We start from the raw sequence: 13,177 nt of genomic DNA, 5'->3' as shown, positions 1-13,177 counted from the left end.
TGAGCTTGAAGTTGGATCTAATGAAGCTGCTCTTTTCCACTCCGGCTGCTGGGCCACTGACCCAGGCTGTGCACAGAGGCTGGGGATGCTCCATCCTTGGCAACATCCAAGGCCAGCTGGGAGCGGGGCTCTGAGCAACCTATTCTGGGCGAAGATTGCTCCGCTTGGAACAAGATGGTCTTTAGGGTCCCTTCCAAGCCCAAGCACCCAGGGATTCCATCATTCATTCTACGGTCTCCGTTGTCCACTTCAGCCTGGGCCTCAACTCCTGGCGGTGATGTCACAGTGCACGCTCCAGCTAGAACTTCCAGCATCCAGCAACGGCCACAACACAACCCTTGGCTCCTTGTGCCAGCACGCTCTTCATTCACCCTGCTCCAAGCCTACCCCTGTCACCTTGTTGCCACCTGCTCCCTGATTCCCCCAGCAGTCCCCAAAGCTCCCCATCGCTTGGATTTTGCTCTCCATCCCTGCAGGATGTCTGCATTTGTTCCAAAAGAGGTATGGTGCTATTCCACGGAGGCGGACACCTCGCAGCTGCCTGGCTGGGCTGGAGCTCTGTGGGACAGGCTGGGAAATTTTGCTACCTCTGCAGGCTGGCACAGACGGAGAGGAGGAGACGGACGTCGATACACAGACTGATAGAGAAGAAGCCATGGAAGTGGACGGAGAGGATAGTGGAGAGGAAGAGATGGATGTGGATATGTACGAGACAGAGGAAGAGATGGAGGTGGAAACGAAAGATTATATTGAAGAGATGGATATTGATCTTAAAGACAAGGAGGAAGACATGGTCTTGGGATGAAGACCGATGCCAGCAGCAGAACAGGCAGGTGCTCCCCACAGGCAGAGTGGGGCCCCTGCTGCCAGCCTGGGGCCGGGCTGGGCACTTCCTGCTCAGGGACACGCTAGCCCATGCACTGGATTCTGCTGGCCATCCCTGGCCTGGCCTGGGCTTGCTGTGGGCCACACAAGCCCTGTTCCAGTGCCTGGGCCACAGCCCCCAGCCAGGCTCCCTTCTGGCAGCAGAGTCCCACTGGGCCAGTGTCCCAGCCCGGCAGCACATGGAACACCCTTCCGTGCCTGACTGCACTGACCGTGCTACTTGTTTTTCTTCCAGGACTTAGGGACATCACAGACACAGATGCCACCCTGCTGTACATGCGTTTTACAGTTGTTGTGTTCAGGATAGAGGTTTTAGAGTTTGTTTAAGTTGTCTGTAAATACGTTTCATAGAGTTTTGTTAGAGCTGTTCTCAGGTAAATAGGTTCTATAGTTTGTTGTTGTTGTTGTTGTTGTTGTTGTTGTTACCAATATTCTTACAGTGTAAATATGTGGTGTAGTTCATTCTTGTTCCTTTTCTTCTACAGATAAACAGTCTTTGATTTTCACACCCCAGTTCTCTTTGCATTTTCCTCGGGCACATTTGCAAAGCTGTGGGTTGTTTCGGGAACAATGTTTGCAGGACTCTAAAAAGAGTATCAAAACCGCTCTGCCACACTCTCCGCTGCTGCTGCTGCCCCAAAAAGCACTGGCTGGCTTTGCTCACACAATCACAGTTGTGGTGGCATTTCTACCACACCACAGGACAGCGATGTTTTCCCTCTTCTCCTGGAAATACCTACAGCACTTGTGGGTAGCAAGGCAAACATGAGCCTCTTCTAGTGGCCCTTGAAATTGGACATGTGAAATGAGGCACACAAAGCCACAGGCCAGCTGAACCTGGCATCTCTGAATGGGTCTTTACATTCTTCCCAGGAAGATGAATGGCAATCACTATTTTGGCAGGGAGGAAAGTGCATCAGCTAGCAATTTGCTGTAGAAAATGTGCTTTCTGCTCCTCTCACAGCCAAAACTCCTACCCATTTCTTGGAAGTCCTTCTTAGATAAGGACCGTGTTCAACTGAGTGACAGTGAAGCCAAATGGCAATGCCGCAATCAATTGTCCTGTACACAATCTCCTTCATCCACGTGGAAGGTTACTCACGGGCACACAAGAGGACGGAAGAAACCCAAATGCATCGTTGGACATCATAAAGTCAGACGTGTTGAGGGATGAAGAAATCTTGCAGAGATATGGAAAGCTGCCCTGAAAACCCAGTTCGGGGAGAGCCTGAGCTCTTTTGTGCTTCTAGGCCTGAAGATGCTCAGCGCCTTTCCCAGATGCTCAGCAGGCAGTAGGATTGTGCCTGAATCTGGCTCTGGAAATGCCAGTGCCTCAACTGAGAGCTGTGGCAAGGATTTCCATTGCATGGAGAGGGGCCACAGTCCTGCAAGAGTCTTTCAGCAGAGCAAACAGCAGCCTGGAGGGTGGGCAGTGCTGCATCTGGACCACTGCATGCTCATCCTTCACCACAATGCAGAGCTGCCATGGATCACTTTTTCCATTTCTGCTGTTGGATATGTTTTGGAGAAGTTGTTCTAGGTGGCTTTGGATGGTGATCCAAGTAGGAAGCAGCCATTCGCCTGCTGTGATATCCTTACAACTAGTCCTAACTTCTCATTGCCTTTGGTTTGATTGGGGGTGTTTTATCTGTTTGTTTGATTGGTTTCTTTGGGTTGGTTTCTTTGTGTTTTTCTCTCTTTTGCTTGGAGTTTCTTTTCCTTTTTTAGAAATGACTGGTGAAGTTGGCACAACCAAACTCCAGAAAACGTAAAGCAGGCTTGACTTTCCAGAAATTGCTTTTGGCTGGCTTTAGCTGCATTCCCCAGGATCACGATCAGCAGTAGATATTTGCAGGTTTTGCTCTGCATCCTCAGCCTGCCCAGATGTTGTTCAGTGTTTCAGCAGTGGAGAAGACGATGGATATTTTGCTAAACCTCCTTTCAAACAACAAAACTTGGGTTAGCACGACAGAAAAGAAGAGAAGAAAATCCTCGCCAGTTAGAACAGAGCCAGAGTCCCACCATTTCCCCCTCCACTTTTCTTTCTTTTCTACATTTAGAGGTAAAGCTTCCATCTCCAAAAGCTTCCATCTCTCACTTCCTGATGTAGCCATTTGCTACCCTTTAGCCTTGACTGCCACGCATCGGACTGCTGTCCGTGTGGGGCTGGGGATGCTCAGCCTGGAAAGAGAAGGGGGCTGGCGAGGCCTCCCTGCAGCTCTAGGAAAGATGGGCACAGAGAGGAGAAGCCTTTCAACTGCAGGAGTGAGCTTGAAGTTGGATCTAATGAAGCTGCTCTTTTCCACTCCGGCTGCTGGGCCACTGGCCCAGGCTGTGCACAGAGGCTGGGGATGCTCCATCCTTGGCAACATCCAAGGCCAGCTGGGAGCGGGGCTCTGAGCAACCTATTCTGGGCGAAGATTGCTCCGCTTGGAACAAGATGGTCTTTAGGGTCCCTTCCAAGCCCAAGCACCCAGGGATTCCATCATTCATTCTACGGTCTCCGTTGTCCACTTCAGCCTGGGCCTCAACTCCTGGCGGTGATGTCACAGTGCACGCTCCAGCTAGAACTTCCACCATCCAGCAACGGCCACAACACAACCCTTGGCTCCTTGTGCCAGCACGCTCTTCATTCACCCTGCTCCAAGACTACCCCTGTCACCTTGTTGCCACCTGCTCCCTGATTCCCCCAGCAGTCCCCAAAGCTCCCCATCGCTTGGATTTTGCTCTCCATCCCTGCAGGATGTCTGCATTTGTTCCAAAAGAGGTATGGTGCTATTCCACGGAGGCGGACACCTCGCAGCTGCCCGGCTGGGCTGGAGCTCTGTGGGACAGGCTGGGAAATTTTGCTACCTCTGCAGGCTGGCACAGACGGAGAGGAGGAGACGGACGTCGATACACAGACTGATAGAGAAGAAGCCATGGAAGTGGACGGAGAGGATAGTGGAGAGCAAGAGATGGATGTGGATATGTACGAGACAGAGGAAGAGATGGAGGTGGAAACGAAAGATTATATTGAAGAGATGGATATTGATCTAAAAGACAAGGAGGAAGACATGGTCTTGGGATGAAGACCGATGCCAGCAGCAGAACAGGCAGGTGCTCCCCACAGGCAGAGTGGAGCCCCTGCTGCCAGCCTGGGGCCGGGCTGGGCACTTCCTGCTCAGGGACACGCTAGCCCATGCACTGGATTCTGCTGGCCATCCCTGGCCTGGCCTGGGCTTGCTGTGGGCCACACAAGCCCTGTTCCAGTGCCTGGGCCACAGCCCCCAGCCAGGCTCCCTTCTGGCAGCAGAGTCCCACTGGGCCAGTGTCCCAGCCCGGCAGCACATGGAACACCCTTCCGTGCCTGACTGCACTGACCGTGCTACTTGTTTTTCTTCCAGGACTTAGGGACATCACAGACACAGATGCCACCCTGCTGTACATGCGTTTTACAGTTGTTGTGTTCAGGATAGAGGTTTTAGAGTTTGTTTAAGTTGTCTGTAAATACGTTTCATAGAGTTTTGTTAGAGCTGTTCTCAGGTAAATAGGTTCTATAGTTTGTTGTTGTTGTTGTTGTTGTTGTTGTTACCAATATTCTTACAGTGTAAATATGTGGTGTAGTTCATTCTTGTTCCTTTTCTTCTACAGATAAACAGTCTTTGATTTTCACACCCCAGTTCTCTTTGCATTTTCCTCGGGCACATTTGCAAAGCTGTGGGTTGTTTCGGGAACAATGTTTGCAGGACTCTAAAAAGAGTATCACAACCGCTCTGCCACACTCTCCGCTGCTGCTGCTGCCCCAAAAAGCACTGGCTGGCTTTGCTCACACAATCACAGTTGTGGTGGCATTTCTACCACACCACAGGACAGCGATGTTTTCCCTCTTCTCCTGGAAATACCTACAGCACTTGTGGGTAGCAAGGCAAACATGAGCCTCTTTTAGTGGCCCTTGAAATTGGACATGTGAAATGAGGCACACAAAGCCACAGGCCAGCTGAACCTGGCATCTCTGAATGGGTCTTTACATTCTTCCCAGGAAGATGAATGGCAATCATTATTTTGGCAGGGAGGAAAGTGCATCAGCTAGCAATTTGCTGTAGAAAATGTGCTTTCTGCTCCTCTCACAGCCAAAACTCCTACCCATTTCTTGGAAGTCCTTCTTAGATAAGGACCGTGTTCAACTGAGTGACAGTGAAGCCAAATGGCAATGCCGCAATCAATTGTCCTGTACACAATCTCCTTCATCCACGTGGAAGGTTACTCACGGGCACACAAGAGGACGGAAGAAACCCAAATGCATCGTTGGACATCATAAAGTCAGACGTGTTGAGGGATGAAGAAATCTTGCAGAGATATGGAAAGCTGCCCTGAAAACCCAGTTCGGGGAGAGCCTGAGCTCTTTTGTGCTTCTAGGCCTGAAGATGCTCAGCGCCTTTCCCAGATGCTCAGCAGGCAGTAGGATTGTGCCTGAATCTGGCTCTGGAAATGCCAGTGCCTCAACTGAGAGCTGTGGCAATGATTTCCATTGCATGGAGAGGGGCCACAGTCCTGCAAGAGTCTTTCAGCAGAGCAAACAGCAGCCTGGAGGGTGGGCAGTGCTGCATCTGGACCACTGCATGCTCATCCTTCACCACAATGCAGAGCTGCCATGGATCACTTTTTCCATTTCTGCTGTTGGATATGTTTTGGAGAAGTTGTTCTAGGTGGCTTTGGATGGTGATCCAAGTAGGAAGCAGCCATTCGCCTGCTGTGATATCCTTACAACTAGTCCTAACTTCTCATTGCCTTTGGTTTGATTGGGGGTGTTTTATCTGTTTGTTTGATTGGTTTCTTTGGGTTGGTTTCTTTGTGTTTTTCTCTCTTTTGCTTGGAGTTTCTTTTCCTTTTTTAGAAATGACTGGTGAAGTTGGCACAACCAAACTCCAGAAAACGTAAAGCAGGCTTGACTTTCCAGAAATTGCTTTTGGCTGGCTTTAGCTGCATTCCCCAGGATCACGATCAGCAGTAGATATTTGCAGGTTTTGCTCTGCATCCTCAGCCTGCCCAGATGTTGTTCAGTGTTTCAGCAGTGGAGAAGACGATGGATATTTTGCTAAACCTCCTTTCAAACAACAAAACTTGGGTTAGCACGACAGAAAAGAAGAGAAGAAAATCCTCGCCAGTTAGAACAGAGCCAGAGTCCCACCATTTCCCCCTCCACTTTTCTTTCTTTTCTACATTTAGAGGTAAAGCTTCCATCTCCAAAAGCTTCCATCTCTCACTTCCTGATGTAGCCATTTGCTACCCTTTAGCCTTGACTGCCACGCATCGGACTGCTGTCCGTGTGGGGCTGGGGATGCTCAGCCTGGAAAGAGAAGGGGGCTGGCGAGGCCTCCCTGCAGCTCTAGGAAAGATGGGCACAGACAGGAGAAGCCTTTCAATTCCAGGAGTGAGCTTGAAGTTGGATCTAATGAAGCTGCTCTTTTCCACTCCGGCTGCTGGGCCACTGACCCAGGCTGTGCACAGAGGCTGGGGATGCTCCATCCTTGGCAACATCCAAGGCCAGCTGGGAGCGGGGCTCTGAGCAACCTATTCTGGGCGAAGATTGCTCCGCTTGGAACAAGATGGTCTTTAGGGTCCCTTCCAAGCCCAAGCACCCAGGGATTCCATCATTCATTCTACGGTCTCCGTTGTCCACTTCAGCCTGGGCCTCAACTCCTGGCGGTGATGTCACAGTGCACGCTCCAGCTAGAACTTCCAGCATCCAGCAACGGCCACAACACAACCCTTGGCTCCTTGTGCCAGCACGCTCTTCATTCACCCTGCTCCAAGCCTACCCCTGTCACCTTGTTGCCACCTGCTCCCTGATTCCCCCAGCAGTCCCCAAAGCTCCCCATCGCTTGGATTTTGCTCTCCATCCCTGCAGGATGTCTGCATTTGTTCCAAAAGAGGTATGGTGCTATTCCACGGAGGCGGACACCTCGCAGCTGCCTGGCTGGGCTGGAGCTCTGTGGGACAGGCTGGGAAATTTTGCTACCTCTGCAGGCTGGCACAGACGGAGAGGAGGAGACGGACGTCGATACACAGACTGATAGAGAAGAAGCCATGGAAGTGGACGGAGAGGATAGTGGAGAGGAAGAGATGGATGTGGATATGTACGAGACAGAGGAAGAGATGGAGGTGGAAACGAAAGATTATATTGAAGAGATGGATATTGATCTTAAAGACAAGGAGGAAGACATGGTCTTGGGATGAAGACCGATGCCAGCAGCAGAACAGGCAGGTGCTCCCCACAGGCAGAGTGGGGCCCCTGCTGCCAGCCTGGGGCCGGGCTGGGCACTTCCTGCTCAGGGACACGCTAGCCCATGCACTGGATTCTGCTGGCCATCCCTGGCCTGGCCTGGGCTTGCTGTGGGCCACACAAGCCCTGTTCCAGTGCCTGGGCCACAGCCCCCAGCCAGGCTCCCTTCTGGCAGCAGAGTCCCACTGGGCCAGTGTCCCAGCCCGGCAGCACATGGAACACCCTTCCGTGCCTGACTGCACTGACCGTGCTACTTGTTTTTCTTCCAGGACTTAGGGACATCACAGACACAGATGCCACCCTGCTGTACATGCGTTTTACAGTTGTTGTGTTCAGGATAGAGGTTTTAGAGTTTGTTTAAGTTGTCTGTAAATACGTTTCATAGAGTTTTGTTAGAGCTGTTCTCAGGTAAATAGGTTCTATAGTTTGTTGTTGTTGTTGTTGTTGTTGTTGTTGTTACCAATATTCTTACAGTGTAAATATGTGGTGTAGTTCATTCTTGTTCCTTTTCTTCTACAGATAAACAGTCTTTGATTTTCACACCCCAGTTCTCTTTGCATTTTCCTCGGGCACATTTGCAAAGCTGTGGGTTCTTTCGGGAACAATGTTTGCAGGACTCTAAAAAGAGTATCAAAACCGCTCTGCCACACTCTCCGCTGCTGCTGCTGCCCCAAAAAGCACTGGCTGGCTTTGCTCACACAATCACAGTTGTGGTGGCATTTCTACCACACCACAGGACAGCGATGTTTTCCCTCTTCTCCTGGAAATACCTACAGCACTTGTGGGTAGCAAGGCAAACATGAGCCTCTTCTAGTGGCCCTTGAAATTGGACATGTGAAATGAGGCACACAAAGCCACAGGCCAGCTGAACCTGGCATCTCTGAATGGGTCTTTACATTCTTCCCAGGAAGATGAATGGCAATCACTATTTTGGCAGGGAGGAAAGTGCATCAGCTAGCAATTTGCTGTAGAAAATGTGCTTTCTGCTCCTCTCACAGCCAAAACTCCTACCCATTTCTTGGAAGTCCTTCTTAGATAAGGACCGTGTTCAACTGAGTGACAGTGAAGCCAAATGGCAATGCCGCAATCAATTGTCCTGTACACAATCTCCTTCATCCACGTGGAAGGTTACTCACGGGCACACAAGAGGACGGAAGAAACCCAAATGCATCGTTGGACATCATAAAGTCAGACGTGTTGAGGGATGAAGAAATCTTGCAGAGATATGGAAAGCTGCCCTGAAAACCCAGTTCGGGGAGAGCCTGAGCTCTTTTGTGCTTCTAGGCCTGAAGATGCTCAGCGCCTTTCCCAGATGCTCAGCAGGCAGTAGGATTGTGCCTGAATCTGGCTCTGGAAATGCCAGTGCCTCAACTGAGAGCTGTGGCAAGGATTTCCATTGCATGGAGAGGGGCCACAGTCCTGCAAGAGTCTTTCAGCAGAGCAAACAGCAGCCTGGAGGGTGGGCAGTGCTGCATCTGGACCACTGCATGCTCATCCTTCACCACAATGCAGAGCTGCCATGGATCACTTTTTCCATTTCTGCTGTTGGATATGTTTTGGAGAAGTTGTTCTAGGTGGCTTTGGATGGTGATCCAAGTAGGAAGCAGCCATTCGCCTGCTGTGATATCCTTACAACTAGTCCTAACTTCTCATTGCCTTTGGTTTGATTGGGGGTGTTTTATCTGTTTGTTTGATTGGTTTCTTTGGGTTGGTTTCTTTGTGTTTTTCTCTCTTTTGCTTGGAGTTTCTTTTCCTTTTTTAGAAATGACTGGTGAAGTTGGCACAACCAAACTCCAGAAAACGTAAAGCAGGCTTGACTTTCCAGAAATTGCTTTTGGCTGGCTTTAGCTGCATTCCCCAGGATCACGATCAGCAGTAGATATTTGCAGGTTTTGCTCTGCATCCTCAGCCTGCCCAGATGTTGTTCAGTGTTTCAGCAGTGGAGAAGACGATGGATATTTTGCTAAACCTCTTTTCAAACAACAAAACTTGGGTTAGCACGACAGAAAAGAAGAAAAGAAAATCTTCGCCAGTTAGAACAGAGCCAGAGTCCCACCATTTCCCCCTCCACTTTTCTTTCTTTTCTACATTTAGAGGTAAAGCTTCCATCTCCAAAAGCTTCCATCTCTCACTTCCTGATGTAGCCATTTGCTACCCTTTAGCCTTGACTGCCACGCATCGGACTGCTGTCCGTGTGGGGCTGGGGATGCTCAGCCTGGAAAGAGAAGGGGGCTGGCGAGGCCTCCCTGCAGCTCTAGGAAAGATGGGCACAGAGAGGAGAAGCCTTTCAATTCCAGGAGTGAGCTTGAAGTTGGATCTAATGAAGCTGCTCTTTTCCACTCCGGCTGCTGGGCCACTGGCCCAGGCTGTGCACAGAGGCTGGGGATGCTCCATCCTTGGCAACATCCAAGGCCAGCTGGGAGCGGGGCTCTGAGCAACCTATTCTGGGCGAAGATTGCTCCGCTTGGAACAAGATGGTCTTTAGGGTCCCTTCCAAGCCCAAGCACCCAGGGATTCCATCATTCATTCTACGGTCTCCGTTGTCCACTTCAGCCTGGGCCTCAACTCCTGGCGGTGATGTCACAGTGCACGCTCCAGCTAGAACTTCCACCATCCAGCAACGGCCACAACACAACCCTTGGCTCCTTGTGCCAGCACGCTCTTCATTCACCCTGCTCCAAGCCTACCCCTGTCACCTTGTTGCCACCTGCTCCCTGATTCCCCCAGCAGTCCCCAAAGCTCCCCATCGCTTGGATTTTGCTCTCCATCCCTGCAGGATGTCTGCATTTGTTCCAAAAGAGGTATGGTGCTATTCCACGGAGGCGGACACCTCGCAGCTGCCTGGCTGGGCTGGAGCTCTGTGGGACAGGCTGGGAAATTTTGCTACCTCTGCAGGCTGGCACAGACGGAGAGGAGGAGACGGACGTCGATACACAGACTGATAGAGAAGAAGCCATGGAAGTGGACGGAGAGGATAGTGGAGAGGAAGAGATGGATGTGGATATGTACGAGACAGAGGAAGAGATGGAGGTGGAAACGAAAGATTATATTGAAGAGATGGATATTGATCTTAAAGACAAGGAGGAAGACATGGTCTTGGGATGAAGACCGATGCCAGCAGCAGAACAGGCAGGTGCTCCCCACAGGCAGAGTGGGGCCCCTGCTGCCAGCCTGGGGCCGGGCTGGGCACTTCCTGCTCAGGGACACGCTAGCCCATGCACTGGATTCTGCTGGCCATCCCTGGCCTGGCCTGGGCTTGCTGTGGGCCACACAAGCCCTGTTCCAGTGCCTGGGCCACAGCCCCCAGCCAGGCTCCCTTCTGGCAGCAGAGTCCCACTGGGCCAGTGTCCCAGCCCGGCAGCACATGGAACACCCTTCCGTGCCTGACTGCACTGACCGTGCTACTTGTTTTTCTTCCAGGACTTAGGGACATCACAGACACAGATGCCACCCTGCTGTACATGCGTTTTACAGTTGTTGTGTTCAGGATAGAGGTTTTAGAGTTTGTTTAAGTTGTCTGTAAATACGTTTCATAGAGTTTTGTTAGAGCTGTTCTCAGGTAAATAGGTTCTATAGTTTGTTGTTGTTGTTGTTGTTGTTGTTGTTGTTACCAATATTCTTACAGTGTAAATATGTGGTGTAGTTCATTCTTGTTCCTTTTCTTCTACAGATAAACAGTCTTTGATTTTCACACCCCAGTTCTCTTTGCATTTTCCTCGGGCACATTTGCAAAGCTGTGGGTTCTTTCGGGAACAATGTTTGCAGGACTCTAAAAAGAGTATCAAAACCGCTCTGCCACACTCTCCGCTGCTGCTGCTGCCCCAAAAAGCACTGGCTGGCTTTGCTCACACAATCACAGTTGTGGTGGCATTTCTACCACACCACAGGACAGCGATGTTTTCCCTCTTCTCCTGGAAATACCTACAGCACTTGTGGGTAGCAAGGCAAACATGAGCCTCTTTTAGTGGCCCTTGAAATTGGACATGTGAAATGAGGCACACAAAGCCACAGGCCAGCTGAACCTGGCATCTCTGAATGGGTCTTTACATTCTTCCCAGGAAGATGAATGGCAATCACTATTTTGGCAGGGAGGAAAGTGCATCAGCTAGCAATTTGCTGTAGAAAATGTGCTTTCTGCTCCTCTCACAGCCAAAACTCCTACCCATTTCTTGGAAGTCCTTCTTAGATAAGGACCGTGTTCAACTGAGTGACAGTGAAGCCAAATGGCAATGCCGCAATCAATTGTCCTGTACACAATCTCCTTCATCCACGTGGAAGGTTACTCACGGGCACACAAGAGGACGGAAGAAACCCAAATGCATCGTTGGACATCATAAAGTCAGACGTGTTGAGGGATGAAGAAATCTTGCAGAGATATGGAAAGCTGCCCTGAAAACCCAGTTCGGGGAGAGCCTGAGCTCTTTTGTGCTTCTAGGCCTGAAGATGCTCAGCGCCTTTCCCAGATGCTCAGCAGGCAGTAGGATTGTGCCTGAATCTGGCTCTGGAAATGCCAGTGCCTCAACTGAGAGCTGTGGCAAGGATTTCCATTGCATGGAGAGGGGCCACAGTCCTGCAAGAGTCTTTCAGCAGAGCAAACAGCAGCCTGGAGGGTGGGCAGTGCTGCATCTGGACCACTGCATGCTCATCCTTCACCACAATGCAGAGCTGCCATGGATCACTTTTTCCATTTCTGCTGTTGGATATGTTTTGGAGAAGTTGTTCTAGGTGGCTTTGGATGGTGATCCAAGTAGGAAGCAGCCATTCGCCTGCTGTGATATCCTTACAACTAGTCCTAACTTCTCATTGCCTTTGGTTTGATTGGGGGTGTTTTATCTGTTTGTTTGATTGGTTTCTTTGGGTTGGTTTCTTTGTGTTTTTCTCTCTTTTGCTTGGAGTTTCTTTTCCTTTTTTAGAAATGACTGGTGAAGTTGGCACAACCAAACTCCAGAAAACGTAAAGCAGGCTTGACTTTCCAGAAATTGCTTTTGGCTGGCTTTAGCTGCATTCCCCAGGATCACGATCAGCAGTAGATATTTGCAGGTTTTGCTCTGCATCCTCAGCCTGCCCAGATGTTGTTCAGTGTTTCAGCAGTGGAGAAGACGATGGATATTTTGCTAAACCTCCTTTCAAACAACAAAACTTGGGTTAGCATGACAGAAAAGAAGAGAAGAAAATCCTCGCCAGTTAGAACAGAGCCAGAGTCCCACCATTTCCCCCTCCACTTTTCTTTCTTTTCTACATTTAGAGGTAAAGCTTCCATCTCCAAAAGCTTCCATCTCTCACTTCCTGATGTAGCCATTTGCTACCCTTTAGCCTTGACTGCCACGCATCGGACTGCTGTCCGTGTGGGGCTGGGGATGCTCAGCCTGGAAAGAGAAGGGGGCTGGCGAGGCCTCCCTGCAGCTCTAGGAAAGATGGGCACAGAGAGGAGAAGCCTTTCAACTGCAGGAGTGAGCTTGAAGTTGGATCTAATGAAGCTGCTCTTTTCCACTCAGGCTGCTGGGCCACTGGCCCAGGCTGTGCACAGAGGCTGGGGATGCTCCATCCTTGGCAACATCCAAGGCCAGCTGGGAGCGGGGCTCTGAGCAACCTATTCTGGGCGAAGATTGCTCCGCTTGGAACAAGATGGTCTTTAGGGTCCCTTCCAAGCCCAAGCACCCAGGGATTCCATCATTCATTCTACGGTCTCCGTTGTCCACTTCAGCCTGGGCCTCAACTCCTGGCGGTGATGTCACAGTGCACGCTCCAGCTAGAACTTCCACCATCCAGCAACGGCCACAACACAACCCTTGGCTCCTTGTGCCAGCACGCTCTTCATTCACCCTGCTCCAAGACTACCCCTGTCACCTTGTTGCCACCTGCTCCCTGATTCCCCCAGCAGTCCCCAAAGCTCCCCATCGCTTGGATTTTGCTCTCCATCCCTGCAGGATGTCTGCATTTGTTCCAAAAGAGGTATGGTGCTATTCCACGGAGGCGGACACCTCGCAGCTGCCCGGCTGGGCTGGAGCTCTGTGGGACAGGCTGGGA

The sequence above is a fragment of the Cyanistes caeruleus genome, unplaced genomic scaffold, assembly GCF_971803275.1.
Source record: "Cyanistes caeruleus unplaced genomic scaffold, bCyaCae1.hap1.1 HAP1_SCAFFOLD_138, whole genome shotgun sequence".
Taxonomy (NCBI): Eukaryota; Metazoa; Chordata; class Aves; order Passeriformes; family Paridae; genus Cyanistes; species Cyanistes caeruleus.
The sequence above is the reverse complement of the archived record's forward strand: the minus strand, read 5'-3'. Positions refer to the sequence as shown.